Source organism: Caretta caretta, chromosome 6, assembly GCF_965140235.1.
Source record: "Caretta caretta isolate rCarCar2 chromosome 6, rCarCar1.hap1, whole genome shotgun sequence".
Classification (NCBI taxonomy): domain Eukaryota; kingdom Metazoa; phylum Chordata; order Testudines; family Cheloniidae; genus Caretta; species Caretta caretta.
The window spans coordinates 10,102,932-10,118,877 of NC_134211.1; the positions used below are offsets into that span (position 1 = coordinate 10,102,932).

At 52.5% G+C, this 15,946-nt stretch overlaps 1 pseudogene; it reads left to right on the forward strand.

The window, feature by feature from the left end:
• The first annotated feature begins 1,649 nt into the window (after window positions 1–1,649).
• On the forward strand, window positions 1,650–13,060 carry LOC125637909 (uncharacterized; annotated as a pseudogene).
• The last annotated feature ends 2,886 nt before the right edge of the window (window positions 13,061–15,946 follow it).

The window sequence follows — 15,946 nt, forward strand, 5'->3', positions numbered from 1 at the left end:
TCTCTATTCATAACACAAGACCTAGAGGATGTTCAGTGATGTATAAGGTGGGAAATTCAAAGCTGATGATAGGAAATACTTTTTCACACAATGGATGATTATCCGGTGGAACTCACTGCCACAGGATGTTACAAAGGGCAAAAACTTAGCAAGATTCAAAGAAGGACTGGATATTTCTATGGACCACAAGAACTTCCAAAGCTGGAATAGTTAATGCATACAACCACTGGCAGGGATATTAAACCTCCTGCTCCAAGACTTGAGCTGACTGTAACTGTTACAGACCAAGATCAGACCTAGCACAGGATGATTATCCACAAATCTGTTACTGCAGGGTTCTTACACCTCCTCTGCAGCCTCTGATGCTGGAAACAGGGCACTGGAGTGGACAGGCCTCTGGTCTGATCCAGTGTCCCTACTTCCTATGACCGAAGTCAGAGGCTCTCAACCTTCCCAGAGTACTGTACCCCTTTCAGCACTCTGATTTCTCTTGCGTATGCCCAAGTTTCACCTCACTTAAAAAACGATATGCTTAGAAAATCAGACATAAAAATACAAAAATGTCCCAGCACACAAGTACTGAGAAAATGCTGACTTCCTCATTTTTGTCATATAATTATAAACTAAATCAACTGCACTATAAATTGCACTTATATTCCAGTGTATAGCATATAGAGTGGTATAAACAAGTCATTGTCAGTATGAAAGTTTAGTTTGTACTGACTTTGCAAGTGCTCTCTATGTAGCCTGTTGTAAAAGTAGGCCTCTACCTAGATGAGATGGTGTACCCCCTGGAAGACTTCTGCGTACCCTCAAGGATACTCCTGGTTGAGAACCACTGACCTAAGTGATTTGCCCAAGGTCACAGAGGGAGCAAGTGGCAGAGCTAGCAATAGAAACCAGGAGTCATGTAGCCCAGCCCAGCCCCGTAGCCACAAGCCCAGCCTCGCTCCCTCATTCAAGGCTCTGAAGCTCCTCCACGTGGCCTGTCTTGGCCCAGAGAATGCAGCAAGGCTGCAGTCCATGAGCCCCTCTGTACCCTGAGCTGGGCTGGTAGGACCCAGCTACGTACCCCTCCCTTGATGGCCATCACAGTGGATGCTTTGGGCACGCTCTTGCTCCAGCACTGCTCGATAATGCTGGCCTGTGGGACAGAGGACAGGTCCAGTGGAGAAAGGATAAGAATGGGAGAGACACTACCCCACAGACCAGCATCCTCTTCTCCACCAGCCAGGGATGGTGCTGGCCTTGGGCTCACATAGGTTAGAGGGTGCTGGGGTTAGGGGCAACAGGGTCAGTGGTAGTGGTCAAGGCTGGGCTCTGTAGCGCCTCCTCTGGCTGGGGCTGTGTCACACAAGCATCTGTATGGGGCAGCTGCCCTCCCCATGGTGCTGGGCAGGGACACGGGCGTGAGCTCCGGAAACACACACACTACAGCCATGTGAGAGCTCCGGGAACCACAGGGGCTAGAATTAGGGGTGCTATGACACCCCCTGGTTTGAAGTGGTTTCCAATACATACAGAGGTTAGGGTTTGGTTCACTGGCTCTCAGCAGCCCCCCAATACAAACTGCTCCAGTCCCGCCCCTTGCCTGTATCGCGCACAGACACAGAGCGAGCGCTGCGCACACAGCCTGGGGTGTGATCTCCTGTGACACACGCACCAACACCGCGCAGCCGAGCAACACACACGACACAGCCCGACCCGTGTGTTACTGCGACACTCCCACGCTGCACAGCCTGGCCGGAGCCCTCTTGTACCCACTAGTCCCCGCCCCCCTCCCAGAGCCGGGAGAGGACCCAGGAGTCCGGGCTCCCAGCCCCCCGCAGCCGGCTCCCCACGGCATAGCGGGGCCCCGCTCCCAGCTCCCCACGACCACGCTGGGGTCTCCCCGGGCTGCTGGAGCTAGCGGCGCAGGCGCTCGGCCCTTGCAGCAGGGGCGGGCGGGCAGTAAATCACAGCTGGAGACTGCGCGTCCCACAGCGCCCAGCGAGGGGGGCGGGGCCAGCCGGGACACCTGGGTCCTAGCCGGGCCAGTGCGCAGGGCGGGTCCCAGCTGCAGTCCCAGGTCGCTGGGGAGCGAGGCACCAGCCGCGGGGCAGGAAGTCGCTGCCCGGGCGGAGGAAGCGGCCGGGGCCGGAGCCGAGCCCGGCGATGGCTGCAGCGGGGCCGGCGCAGGTAGGACGCGGGGCGGGGACTCCCCGGCCGGGCACTGGCTGGTCCCGGCTGGGGCCGAGGGGGGCCGGGACCGGGTCCCTCCCGCGCTAGTGACCCCGGGGCTGGGGGCTGCCGCACTCGGAGCGCTGGGGCCGGGGAGCGGCGCTGGGGGCCCCGGGCCGGGCGGACACGCGGAGCCGGGCCGAGGAGCCCCGAGGCGGCCGAGCCGGGGGCGGGAGCGGGGCCGAGCCCAGGCCTGGGGCGGAGGCGGGGACTCCGGCCGGGGGAGGAGCCTGGTCCCTGCCCTGGGATTCGGGCCCTTCCCAGCGCCCCGCCCCAGAGCCCCGTGGGGAGCCGAGGGCGACTCCTGTCGCCGGCCAGCAGGGCCCGAGTCCCCGGGGGGCTGTGCGGGGGGGTCTCCCTGGGTCACAGCTGCTGGGCTGGGGGTTCCCCGGGAGCCGCTGCCCTCGAACCCGCGTCCCCTGCTGAGAGCCCGGGCTGGGGCTGGCGCGGAGGGTGCTGAGTGTGTAACGCTTGTGCCAGCAGCTGCGGGTGGCGTTTGAGGACGTGGCTCTGTATTTCAGCCGGGAGGAGTGGGGGCTCTTATCCCGGCCAGAGAAGCAGCTGTACCGGGACCAGATGCTGAGGAATTACCGGGCCCTTGTTTTCCTTGGTAAGGACCAATTTTCCTTCTTTTAGGGTATATCTACGCTATGAAATTAGGTCGAATATATAGAAGTCGCTTTTTTAGACATCGTTTTTATATAGTCGATTGTGTGTGTCCCCACACAAAATGCTCTAAGTGCATTAACTTGGTGGAGTGTTTCCACAGTACCGAGGCTAGAGTCGACTTCTGGAGTGTTGCACTGTGGGTAGGTATCCCACAGTTCCCGCAGTCTCCGGTGCCCATTGGAATTCTGTATTGAGATCCCAGTGTCTGATGGGGCAAAAACATTGTCGCGGATGGTTCTGGGTACATGTCGTCAGGCCCTCCTTCTCTCCATGAAAGCAACGGCAGACAATCATTTTGCGCCTTTTTTCCTGCGTTACCTGTGCAGACACCATACCACGGCAAGCATGGAGCCCACTCAGATCACTTTGGCAATTAGGAGCACATTAAACACCACACGCATTATGCAGCAGTATATGCAGCACCAGAACCTGGCATAGTGAAACTGGGCGAGTAGGCGACGTCAGCGCGGTGATGAGGACATGGACACAGACTTCTCTCAAAGCACGGGCCCTGACAATGTGGGCATCGTGGTGCTAATGGGGCAGGTTCATGCCGTGGAACGCCGATTCTGGGCCCGGGAAACAATCACAGACTCGTGGGACCGCATCGTGTTGTAGGTCTGGGACGATTCCCAGTGGCTGCGAAACTTTCGCATGCGTAAGGGCACTTTCATGGAACTTTGTGACTTGCTTTCCCCTGCCCTGAGGCGCAAGAATACCAAGATGAGAGCAGCCCTCACAGTTGAGAAGCGAGTGGCAATAACCCTGTGGAAGCTTGCAACGCCAGACAGCTACCGGTCAGTTGGGAATCAATTTTGGAGTGGGCAAATCTACTGTGGGGGCTGCTGTGATGCAAGTAGACAACATAATCAAAGATCTGCTGATATTGAGGGTAGTGATCCTGGGAAATGTGCAGGTCATAGTGGATGGCTTTGCTGCAATGGCATTCCCTAACTGTGGTGGGGCCATAGACGGAACCCATATCCCTATCTTGGCACCGGAGCACCAAGCCGCCGAGTACATAAACCGCAAGGGGTACCTTTCAATAGTGCTGCAAGCACTGGTGGATCACAAGGGACGTTCCACCAACATCAATGTGGGATGGCCGGGAAAGGTACATGACGCTTGCACCTTCAGGAACTCTGGTCTGTTTCAAAAGCTGCAGGAAGGGACTTTCTTCCCAGACCAGAAAATAACTGTTGGGGATGTTGAAATGCCTATAGTTATCCTTGGGGACCCAGCCTACCCCTTAATGCCTTGGCTCATGAAGCCATACACAGGCAGCCTGGACAGTAGTCAGGAGCTGTTCAACTACAGGCTGAGCAAGTGCAGAATGTGGATTTGGACGTTTAAAAGTGTGCTGGTGCAGTTTACTGACTCGGTTAGACCTCAGCGAAACCAATATTCCCACTGTTATTACTGCTTGCTGTGCGCTCTACAATATCTGTGAGAGTAAGGGGGAGATGTTTATGGCGGGGTGGGAGGTTGAGGCAAATCTCCTGGCCGCTGGTTAAGCGCGGCCAGACACCAGGGCGGTTAGAAGAGCACAGGAGGGCACGGTGCGCATCAGGGAAGCTTTGAAAACCAGTTTCATGACTGGCCAGGCTATGGTGTGAAAGTTCTGTTTGTTTCTCCTTGATGAAACCCCCCCACCCCTTGGTTCACTCTACTTCCCTGTAAGCTAACCACCCTCCCCTCCTCCCTTTGATCACCGCTTGCAGAGGCAATAAAGTCATTGTTGCTTCACATTCATACATTCTTTATTAATATCTGCCAAGGTAGCCCGGGAGGGGTGGTGGAGGAGAGAAGCACCGGGAGGGGTGGTGGAGGTGGGAAGGACAAGGCCACACAGCACTTTAAAAGTTTAAAACTTATTGAATGCCAGCCTTCTGTTGCTTGGGCAATCCTCTGGGGTGGAGTGGCTGCGTGGCTGGAGGCCCCCACACCGCGTTCTTGGGCGTCTGGGTGAGGAGGCTATGGAACTTGGGGAGGAGGGTGGTTGGTTACACAGGAGCTATAGCGGCGGTCTGTGCTCCAGCTGCCTGTCCGGCAGCTCAACCATATGCTGGAGCATATTAGTTTGATCCTCCAGTAGCCTCAGCATTGAATTCTGCCTTCTCTTATCATGCTGCCGCCACCTTTCAGCTTCAGCCCTCTCTTCAGCCCGCCACCTCTCCTCCCGGTCATTTTGTGCTTTCCTGCACTCTGACATCGTCTGCCTCCACGCAGTCGTCTGTGCTCTGTCAGTGTGGGAGGACAGCATGAGCTCAGGGAACATTTCATTGCGAGTGCGTTTTTTTTCACCTTCTAATCTTCACGAGCCTCTGGGAAGGAGAAGATCCTGTGATCCTTGAAATACATGCAGCTGGTGGAGGGAAAAAAAAGGGACAGTGGTATTTAAAAAGACACATTTTATAGAACAATGGGTACACTCTTTCACAGTAAACCTTGCTGTTAATATTACATACATGTGCTTTCGTTCCAAGGTCGCATTTTGCCTCCCCCCACCACGTGGCTAGCTCCTCCCCGTGGCTAAGAGCAGGGAACATTTCTGTTCAGCCAAAGGCAAACAGCCCAGCAGGAACGGTCACCTCTGAATGTTCACTTAAGAAAAGCACTCTATCTCAACCAGGTGACCATGAATGATTTCACTCTCCTGAGGATAACACAGAGAGATAAAGAACGGATGTTATTTGAACGCCAGCAAACATACACTGCAATGCTTTGTTCTACAATGATTCCCAAGTACGTGCTACTGGCCTGGTGTTGTAAAGTGTCCTACCATGGTGGACGGAATAAGGCTGCCCTCCCCAGAAACCTTTTGCAAAGGCTTTGGGAGTACATCCAGGAGAGCCGCGAATGCCAGGGCAAAGTAATCCTTTCACATGCTTGCTTTTAAACCATGTATACTCTTTTAAAAGGTACACTCACCAGAGGTCCTTCTCTGCCTGGAGGTTCCAGGAGGCAGCCTTGGGTGGGTTCGGGGGGTACTGGCTCCAGGTCCAGGGTGAGAAACAGTTCCTGGCTGTCAGGAAAACCGGTTTCTCCACTTGCTTGTTGTGAGCTATCTACAACATCATCATCATTATCATCTTCCTCGTCCCCAAAACCTGCTTCCCTGTTGCCTCCATCTCCATTGAAGGAGTCAAACAACATGGCTGGGGTAGTGGTGGCTGAACCCCCTAAAATGGCATGCAGCTTATCATAGAAGCGGCATGTTTGGGGCTCTGACCCGGAGTGGCCATTCGCCTCTCTGGTTTTCTGGTAGGCTTGCCTCAGCTCCTTAAGTTTCACGCGGCACTGCTTCGCATCCCTGTTATGGCCTCTGTCCTTCATGCCCTGGGAGATTTTGACAATGTTTTGGTATTTCGAAAACTGGAACGTAGTTCTGATAGCATGGATTCCTCTCCCCATACAGAAATCAGATCCCGTACCTCCCGTTCGGTCCATGCTGGAGCTCTTTTGCGATTCTGGGACTCCATCATGGTCACCTCTGCTGATGAGCTCTGCACTCACCTGCAGCTTGCCACGCTGGCCAAACAGGAAATTGAAATTCAAAAGTTCATGGGCCTTTTCCTGTCTACCTGGCCAGTGCATCTGAGTTGAGAGTGCTGTCCAGAGCGGTCACAACGGAGCACTCTGGGATAGCTCCCGGAGGCCAATACCGTCTAATTACGTCCACAGTACCCCAAATTCGACCCCGCAAGGCCAATTTCAGTGCTAATCCCCTTGTTGGGGGTGGAGTAAAGAAATCAATTTTAAGAGCCCTTTAAGTTGAAAAACGGGCTTCGTCTTAGTCACAGCTGTGAAATGTCGGGTTCCTTCAAGGTCTCTGCTGCCATGTGCTACCCAGCAGCGAAATGGTGGTAAATATCAGCCCGTTTCAGGCCGGCTTCCTGTTGAAGGACAACTCAGGACTACAGAGCCTGGGGCTAATCTCTGCGTAACTTGTTTATTACGTACCTCAGTCCTGACACAGCGGTGGCAGCAAACAGCACATGTGCAACAACCTTTTCCAGGAATCCCAGCCCAGCCACTGAGAGCAGCAACTCTTCCTTAAGAACTGACTCTAGTTAGACAAATAAGGCAGGGAGAAAACTCTCCTGTTTCTTGTAACAGCTCCCCATCTTCAAAAGAATGAACAGCGTAGTAAATTTAACAACCTTACAGTTGAACAATGCTGCATCCTTAGCAAAAGAATTGATAGGTCTGTGTAATGGCACCACATGTCGACACCTGCCATGACTCAGCCCCCCCAAAATATGGAGAAGGATCATAGACATTGCTGCTTCAGAGTACAAACTGAACTTGCCTGGTGGGAGACGGGAAGAAATCTCTTCTAAGGAAGTTTCAGTGGGGTAGCTGTGTTAGTCTGTTTCAGCAAAAACAACGAGAAGTCCTGTGGCAACTTAAAGACTAACACATTTATTTGGGCATGAGCTATTGTGGGCTAGAACCATTTCATCAGATGCACGAAGTGGAAACTTAAGTGGGCAGATATATATATATATATATACACACATGCAAAGATGGGTGTGTTACGTTACTATGCTTATGCCCAAATAAATGTGTTAATCTTTAAGGTGCCACAGGACTCCTTGTTGTTTCTTCTAGGGAAGGTTTATTTCATTATTCTCCTGCCTGGGATCTCTTGCACTCTCGTCTGAAGCAGCGACCGAGAGCAGTGTCCCGTTGTGCTAGGTGCTGCGCAACCATACGCTAATCGAGATCGGGGCCTTGTTGTGCTGGGCTGCACCAACGTATCACTGAGTCACTGCCCCCAATGCTTCAGTAATAAAACTGATTCTTTCCCCCCCAAACAGGCTCTTCAGGTTCCACACCGGACTTAATCCACCGGATCGAGGTAGGGGAGGCAGAGCTCTGGATCCGGGATGCCGAGGACTCCAGGGAAAGCTCCGGGCCTGAGAGCCCCTCCCCAGGTGAGTCAGAGACTATTAGGGTTGGAAGAGACCTCAGGAGGTCATCTAGTTCAATCCCCTGCTCACAGCAGGACCGACACCAACTAAACCAACTTTGTCAAGCCGGGCCTTAAAAACCTCTACGGATGGAGATTTTACCACCTCCCTAGGTAACCCATTCCAGTGCTTCACCACCCTCCTAGTGAAATAGTGTTTCCTAATATCCAACCTAGACCTTCCCCACTGCAACTTGAGACCATTGCTCCTTGTTCTGTCATCTGCCACCACTGAGAACAGCCGAGCTCCATCCTCTCTGGAACCCCACTTCAGGTAGTTGAAGGCTGCTATCAAATCCCCCTCACTCTTCTCTTCTGCAGAATAAACAAGCCCAGTCCCCTCAGCCTCTCCTCGTAAGTCATGTGCTCCAGCCCCCTGATCATTTTCATTGCCTTCCTCTAGACGCTCTCCAGTTTGTCTCAAGACAGGATCAATCACGTAGGAAGAGTGCAAGGTCATGTCTAGGCGGAGGACGCCATTTTGAGAGCAGCTCTCCGGCTCTTGTAGCGCTTCACTGTAATGCTCTAAAACTGCCCCGGGTTCCAGGCAGCTGCTGCTGGGGGCGCGGACGCACGTGGGGTCCAGAGGAAATCGTCCTGAGTGCCACAACTTGGAGTACCCTGGTGTATGGGCAGGGTATGAGGGAGGGGGGTGGAATGACCTTTGTCACATCCCCTCTCCTCCTGCTCTCTCAGTGGCACAAAATTATTGTCACTTACATTGCTTCAGTGTCAATGCTTAGCACAGTCCTCAGCCTGAACGGGGTCTGTGACTGTCTGTAGCTCAAAGGCCTGCCGGGTAGCAGCCATTCACCCCTTTCAGCTCAGCAGTGCCATGGATCAGGTTGTAAAACAAGACAAAAAATGTTTTTTGAGGTTACCTCACACAAACCCTGAGTAACTTGGCATCCCCTCAATCCCCTTCCCTCACCCCCCCGAAAAAAAAATTCCCACCCTTCTTAAGTATTTTAGTTTAGATTTAGTTTTGCACAAAGAATTAAACAAACGTCAAGCCGAGGAATAAGCTACGTTGTGCTAAGCAGCTCCCTGCGTCCACAGGAGGGGATTGTAGCCCCTCAACTGAACTATATTGAAACCAGTCTTGTTAAAACAGCACAAACACTGAGGAACAGGCCTCGTGCTATAAAACAGGAGAAAGTGAAGAACCAGCACCGTGTAAATAAAAACCTCTGTTTGAAATGAAACCAAAATCAGATTGAAAACAAACCATGGACCCTGTTTCAACTGCATGAGCACCGAGGGGCCCTAGTCCTGGGTCAGGGCACTGCCTGGATCCTGGGCAGTTTACGCATAAAACAAGACCCAAGAGGCGCATGGCACACATGGGAGTAGGCGCTAGGCACTGCACAAACAACGTAGAATAGAACCAACATGAGTCAGGCTGCAGATTTTCACAGCATTTTGTCTCAAAAATTACGGAGCAGTTTGAATACATTTAGTTAAAGTCACAGGTCACAAAATTTACTGTGACTGCTTGAAGATTTTTAATAAAACCTGCCCCCCTCCTCGCCCTTCCCAGAGGCACTTGCCGCCCAAAGAAGCATGCTCCCTGCAGCACTGCCTAATCCTAGCCTGGGGCAGAATGGTTGGTGTTAAGAGAGCTTATTCCTTCACCCTCTCACTTCCCTGGTCCTTCTTGCATGAACAGAGAGCAACAATGTCCGAAGGTGCAAACAATTCGATGTTTACTGGGGTGAACTTCCAGCAAGCTTAAATAGAAGTTCCTTCTTCCTTATTTTTGAATCCCAATTTACTTCCTCTTTGCCCCTAATTTATATAGTAATATTCTCAGCTATACCTTAACCAATCTAACCAATCCGAACATATTGTAACATAATTTTCTAACCAATTATATGTCACTACCCTAATTAACTTACACCTAGCAAAATTAATTATACGGCAGACAGAAAGAATTAAAGAACCAGACAGATTAACAATAGAAAAGTGGGGCCCTAAAGATAAAACATACAGAAATGAGGGTTTCACAACCATTGAGAAGTGATTTCTTGCCAGACAGGATGCTATCAAACTAAATTTTCTTTAACCATCTTTCTCAGGTGGTGAAAGGAATACAATCCTGTGCTAATAATCCCTAACAGCCCAATAGCACCTTATTTCAATGTAACTAGTTTGGAATGTAAGGATGTGACCGTTCGCTTCCCAGCTTATGGCTGCCTCTGCTGCATAGCCAAAGGCCTTAGCTTAAGAACAGGGCCTCAGACTGTCACAGTGAGAGAAAAAAGAACAAGGAGGACTTGTGGCACCTTAGAGACTAACAAATGTATTTGAGCATAAGCTTTCGTGGGCTAAAACCCACTTCATCGGATGCATGCAGTGGAAAATACAGTAGGAAGATACATATACACACAGAGAACATGAAACACTGGGTGTTGCCATACACTCTATAACCAGAGTGATCAATTAAGGTGAGCTATTGTCAGCAGGAGAAAAAAACCTTTTGTTGTGATAATCCGGATGGCCCATTTCCAACAGTTGACAAGAAGGTGTGAGTGACAGTAGGGGGGAAAATAAGCATGGGGAAATAGTGTTAGTTTGTGTAATGACCAATCCACTCCCAGTCTTTATTCAAGCCTAATTTAATGGTGTCTAGTTTGCAAATTAATTCCAATTCAGCGTCTCTTGTTGGAGTCTGTTTTTGAAGTTTTTTGTGAGAGAAGGCCATTACACAGATTCTTTCTTTTATACCTCTATAACTAGCTAAATGATAAACATATACCTAAATTCTTAAAGTATAGGCCTTTACAGGCAGGCCTGCGTATCTGTATCCTAACAGTTGGGGTGGGCTGGAGTGGATGTGGGTGGCAATGCCATTCACTGAAGTTTGGTCCTTTCCCCTACCATCATGACTGGGGCGTGGGGCAAATCTGAGTGGCACTGTAACCCCGCAGGCCAGGTCTCAATATCTGGAGCAAGGTGTTGGGTCCAGCCTTGTGGGAGAGGAACCGCCATTGCAGGCAGAGGTGCAAATCCCAAAAACCGTCACCTGGAAATGGGGAAATTGTTCCATCCGTGACATTTTTCCTTCCTCGGCAAACCTGCATCCCTAATGATGAGCTAACACCAGAATGGCCTCTGCTCTCTCCAGCAGGGCACGGGATCCTGGGAGAAATGAGGGGACAGTCTGAATGCGGGGAGAGCACAGAAAGAGAGCAGGATCCCACAGTCCACACGGGGATCAATATGCTGGATACAGTTCATCTCCTGGGTAGCCTCAGTCAGAGACTCCCCATGGGCTGGTGTCCCCATCGCTGCATCGACTGCGGCAAGAGGTTCAGCAACCCGTCCGCACTGACCCAGCAGCAGCGCACGCCCACTGGGGAGCAGCCGTATTGCTGCGCCAACTCTGGTCAGAGGCTCAGCAACGTCAGCACACTGACCCAGAATCGGCGCATGCACATCAGGGAGCAGCCGCATCGCTGTGCTGATTGTAACAAGAGTTTTGCACACAGCTCAAAGCTGAGAGTACATCAGCGCACGCACACTGGGGAGCGGCCGTACCGCTGTGCTGAGTGTGGCAAGGGCTTTGCACAGGTCTCGGATCTGAGATCACACCAGCACACGCACACCGGGGAGCGGCCACACCGCTGTGCTGAGTGCGGCAAGGGCTTTGCATCGAGCTCAAATCTGAGTAGACACCAGCGCACGCACACTGGGGAGCGGCCGCACCGCTGTGCTGACTGCGGCAAGGGCTTTGCGCAGCTTGCACACCTGAGAAGACACCAGCGAGCACACAGCGGGGAGCGGCCGCATCGCTGCGCTGACTGTGGCAAGGGCTTTGCAGAGAGCTCAAAGCTGAGAACACACCAGCGCGCGCACACCGGGGAGCGGCCGTATCGCTGCGCTGACTGCGGAAAGGGCTATGCACAGATCGCACACCTGAGAACACACCAGCGCACGCACACCGGGGAGCGGCCGTACTGCTGCACCGACTGTGGGAGGAGCTTTGCGACAAGCTCAACGCTGAGAATACACCAGCGTCTGCACACCGGGGAGCGGCCGCATCACTGCACCGACTGCGGCAAGGACTTTGCACAGAGCTCAACCCTGAGAATGCACCAGCGCGCGCACACCGGGGAGCGGCCGCACCACTGCGCTGACTGCGGCAAGGGCTTTGCAGAGAGCTCAAAGCTGAGAATACACCAGCGCGCGCACACGGGGGAACGGCCGTACCGCTGCACGGACTGCGGAAAGGGCTATGCACAGATCGCACACCTGAGAATACACCAGCGCACGCACACCGGGGAGCGGCCGTACCGCTGCGACGATTGCAGCAAAAGCTTTACCAATGCCAGTGCACTGACCAAACATCAGCGCACACACCCGTGCACACCGGGGAGCAGCTGCACCGCTGTGCCAACTGTGGTAAGAAGTTCAACGATGCCAACAAGCTGACCCAGCACCAGTGCACACCGGGGAACGGCCATTCCAATGCACTGTCTGCAGAAAGAACTTTGCACAGAGCTAATACCTGGGAGTACACCAACGCATTCACAGCGGGGAGCGGCTGTCCAGGTGTGCTGACTGTCGCAAATTCTTTGCTCACTTGGGCAACCTCACCTGGCACCAGTTGACTCACCAGTTGACTCGCCCTTCTGCCACCACCAGGGCCCGAGGGGCTTCTGGCAGCTGGTGGGCCTGGCACAGTGCCAGCAGAATCAGACCAGGACATGGTCCTGTCCCCATGATGCCCAGCAGAGACTGTGTGGGGCAGGGAAGGGGACTTGACTAAGCAGCATGGGGAAGAGCAGAGAGGTGGGGGGATTTTAGAGTAGATGGTCACAACCTACTCCATTAGGGGCCCCCTGCATCTAGGTGGGATCCAGCCAGGGGTCTCCCTGTCAAACTCCCCACAACACATGTAGCTGTGAGGCAGCCAGGACAATTCCCCCTCCCCCCATCTAGATGGGACTGAATCAGGAACTTCCCCCCACAGCTCCCTCGGTTTTAGCCAAGGGGTGACTCTTAGGTGACATCTGGAGCTGGGATTTGCTGTCCTTTCTCAGCATCGATTGGTCTGATCTAAGGCCTGACTGACCATGAGACCTGATGAACCGTGTGACTGGCAGGTGCACAGAGAGAGTTTTGCATTACTCCTTGGGGAATTCTATGCCAAAAAAAAAAAAATAAATAAATTCTGCACACCATATTTTAAAATTTTGCATATTTTATTTGTCAACATAACACAATATAATCACACTAGTGTCAATTATTTTGGTAATTTATTTCAAACTACCTATCAGCAACTATGTTTGCAACAGTACAAACAACAGATGACAAAAAAGATTCAGGAAGTGATTTTTCACAAATAGATTCCTTACTAGGCCCTTTAACACAGAACTTTGAGTATTAATTCATTTAAACTACACTATCAAAATGTATTTCCTGCACCCCTCAGAAGCACTGCAAAGGCTTGGGGGAGCCAGGAGTAATGGAGAAGCTGAGGGAGAGGGAAGTAATTGCTGGGAAGGAGCCTGGAGTGAATTTTGAGAGTTGTTGGGTGTGGGTGGGGGACGTATGGAAGAGGGGGATTTGTTGGGAGAGGGGAAGAGTGATTGATAGAGACTGGGGAATCCTCCCGTATGGAACTCTGGCTCACCCTTGGCCTCTCCCATTGATTCATGCACACCTGCCCGCTGTCCCTGTGTGTCCCTGCCTCCCCACATCCCTGTGTATCCCTGCCCCCTCTTTTACCCCCATGTGTCCCTGCATCCCCACTTGCATTCTGCTCCTACCTCAGTGTTATCTCACTAGGTCCTGTGACCCCCCTCACCCCGCCCAGGAGACCTGTATGCCCCATTTTGTCTATCTCCCCCATATTCCTTGCCTCCACACCTGACCCCATGGGCAGAGAACTGTGAAGTATCCTCTGACCCCCTCCCTCTCTGGCCAGCTGCTCCAGCCATAAACCAGCTGCTCTCTCTTCTGGTGCCACGGCAGCCCCCAGGGGGGAAAAGGTGTAATTGCAGCGCTGCTCCATCAAAATAAATTATTCTGGGGTGAAAAATAACTTGTGGAGCACATGAAGTTTGTGCTTGTGCAGTGGTGCAGAATTCCTCCGTATCGCATCGCATGTGAAGTGACATCACTGATGTAATCATTGACGTGTAGGGAAGTGTCAAGCCCTGGCACAGAGGTGCGTAGAGCTGTTCGTGTTCTTTCCTCAGCTGTTCACTCATGTTAGCCATGCCCACAGACTACGCAAATGAGTCAAATCACTGTATATGTCTCTGTGATGAACTACTCTCCAAGGAGCCACCCAGGAGTGGAAAGAGACTTTCCATCAGAGACGGATTTGCAGTGAAACAGAGGGTGCCCTGGCACAGGGCCCCTCAACAACAGGGTACCCTAGGGCTAGGCAGTTGTGGGGGCGGAAGCTTGGTCCTCCTGGCTCCTGCTGCAGGCTCCACACCCACCAGCAGCCAAGCTCCCTCCTCCCCGCCTCCTCCCCAGAGCATGCCATGTTCCTGCCCCTCCCTCTCCCTCTCCCTCTTCCCTTCCCCCTCCCTCCCAATGCTTCCCCTGCCGCCAAACAGCTGTTTGCTGGCCCTCAGGTCGCTCTGGGAAGGAGGGGGAGGAGTAGGGCTGCAGCACGCTCGGGGAGCAGGCGGAGAAGAGGTGGGGGAGGGGCCTTAGGGAAAGGGGTGGAATTGGGACAGGGTGGGGCCCCCACACTCCCCCTACACATACCCCCCCAGCCCCCTGCCGTGAGCCGCTCAGGGCAGGGGGCTGGGAGCACCCCCACGACCCCAGCCCTAACTCTTGCACCCCCCTCACAAACCCCCAGCCCTCCCTGACTCCTGCACCCCCCACACATACCTAGCACCCCCAAACCCCATGCCCTGTCTCCAGCACCCCCCCCATCCCCAGCACCAAATGGGAGCTCCTGCACACACGCACACATTCCCACTTGCACTCCTCGCACCAAACGGGAGCTGCCCCCAGTCAGCGCTCCACACCCCAACCTCCTGCCCCAGCCCTGAGCCCCCTTCCCACACCCTAAGTCCTGGCCAGACCCCACACCCCAACGGTTTTTAAAAATTTTTTTAATAAAGAGCTCTTAGCCAAAGCGCTCTACAATCATTAGCTAATGGTACAAACAATATTTGGAAAGATCATGAAGTGGTCCGCCGAGACCCTCCATGATCTTCAAGTGGTCTGTGGAAAAATAAATTAGACTACAAAAACAATCAAGGTACCTCCCTTTATTTTCATTTACTTCCTATGACTTATAGGAGGAGGAAGAAGAAAAAAAGAATGAAGGGGGGGGAGATAAGAGAGAATGTTCTTTTTCTTGGTTGGGTCCCAAGGAGGGGCCCCAAAAATGAAGCTGAGCACAGGGCCCCACTAACTCTAAACCAACACTGCTTTCCATAGAGATTGTTCGAATTTGTAGATGGAAATTTCTGTTAGGGGTGCAAATACTGTTTAAAAAGTTAACCATTTAAATGATTAAAATATGTCATTTAAACAGTTAACCATTTACGCGGCTGGGGCCCATCTGGCTGGTGCGTGGGGGGCTCTGGCTGGGCCCACTTGGGCTGGTGCTGCAGCTGGGCCCGCTCCATCCCTAATTACATCCCTAATTTCTGCACACAGCTCAGAGTGCTGATGGAAGGAGCATGGAGTCATGCAAAGCTGGCCAAAGGTGCACAGGGCAGGGAGCCCACAGAAAGTAGCTTGTGGAGGTAGATTACTGATTGGAGCTGAGGTTCACTCCATGACCCCACAGGTCTCACACCAACTGGGACGGCACAGAGTGTTTTACACGGGGATACTGGAGTTTTCCAAAGTCTCAAGACGTCTCTGGGATGGAATACACCCCTGTATTTAAACCCTACAGACTGCTATAATCATCTATGTACAAATTATGCCTTACAAGGTAGGTATCATTTGAAAACTAATAACTCACTGGCCAGCATGATCATAGTGAAATGTATGCAGCAACTTTGTATAAAAATCTATGAACAGAAGCTGAAATTGCAACTGAAGCGTGTTGACCAGACACGTCTCCGGAGCGGGTAAAACTGTTTCTCAAAAACA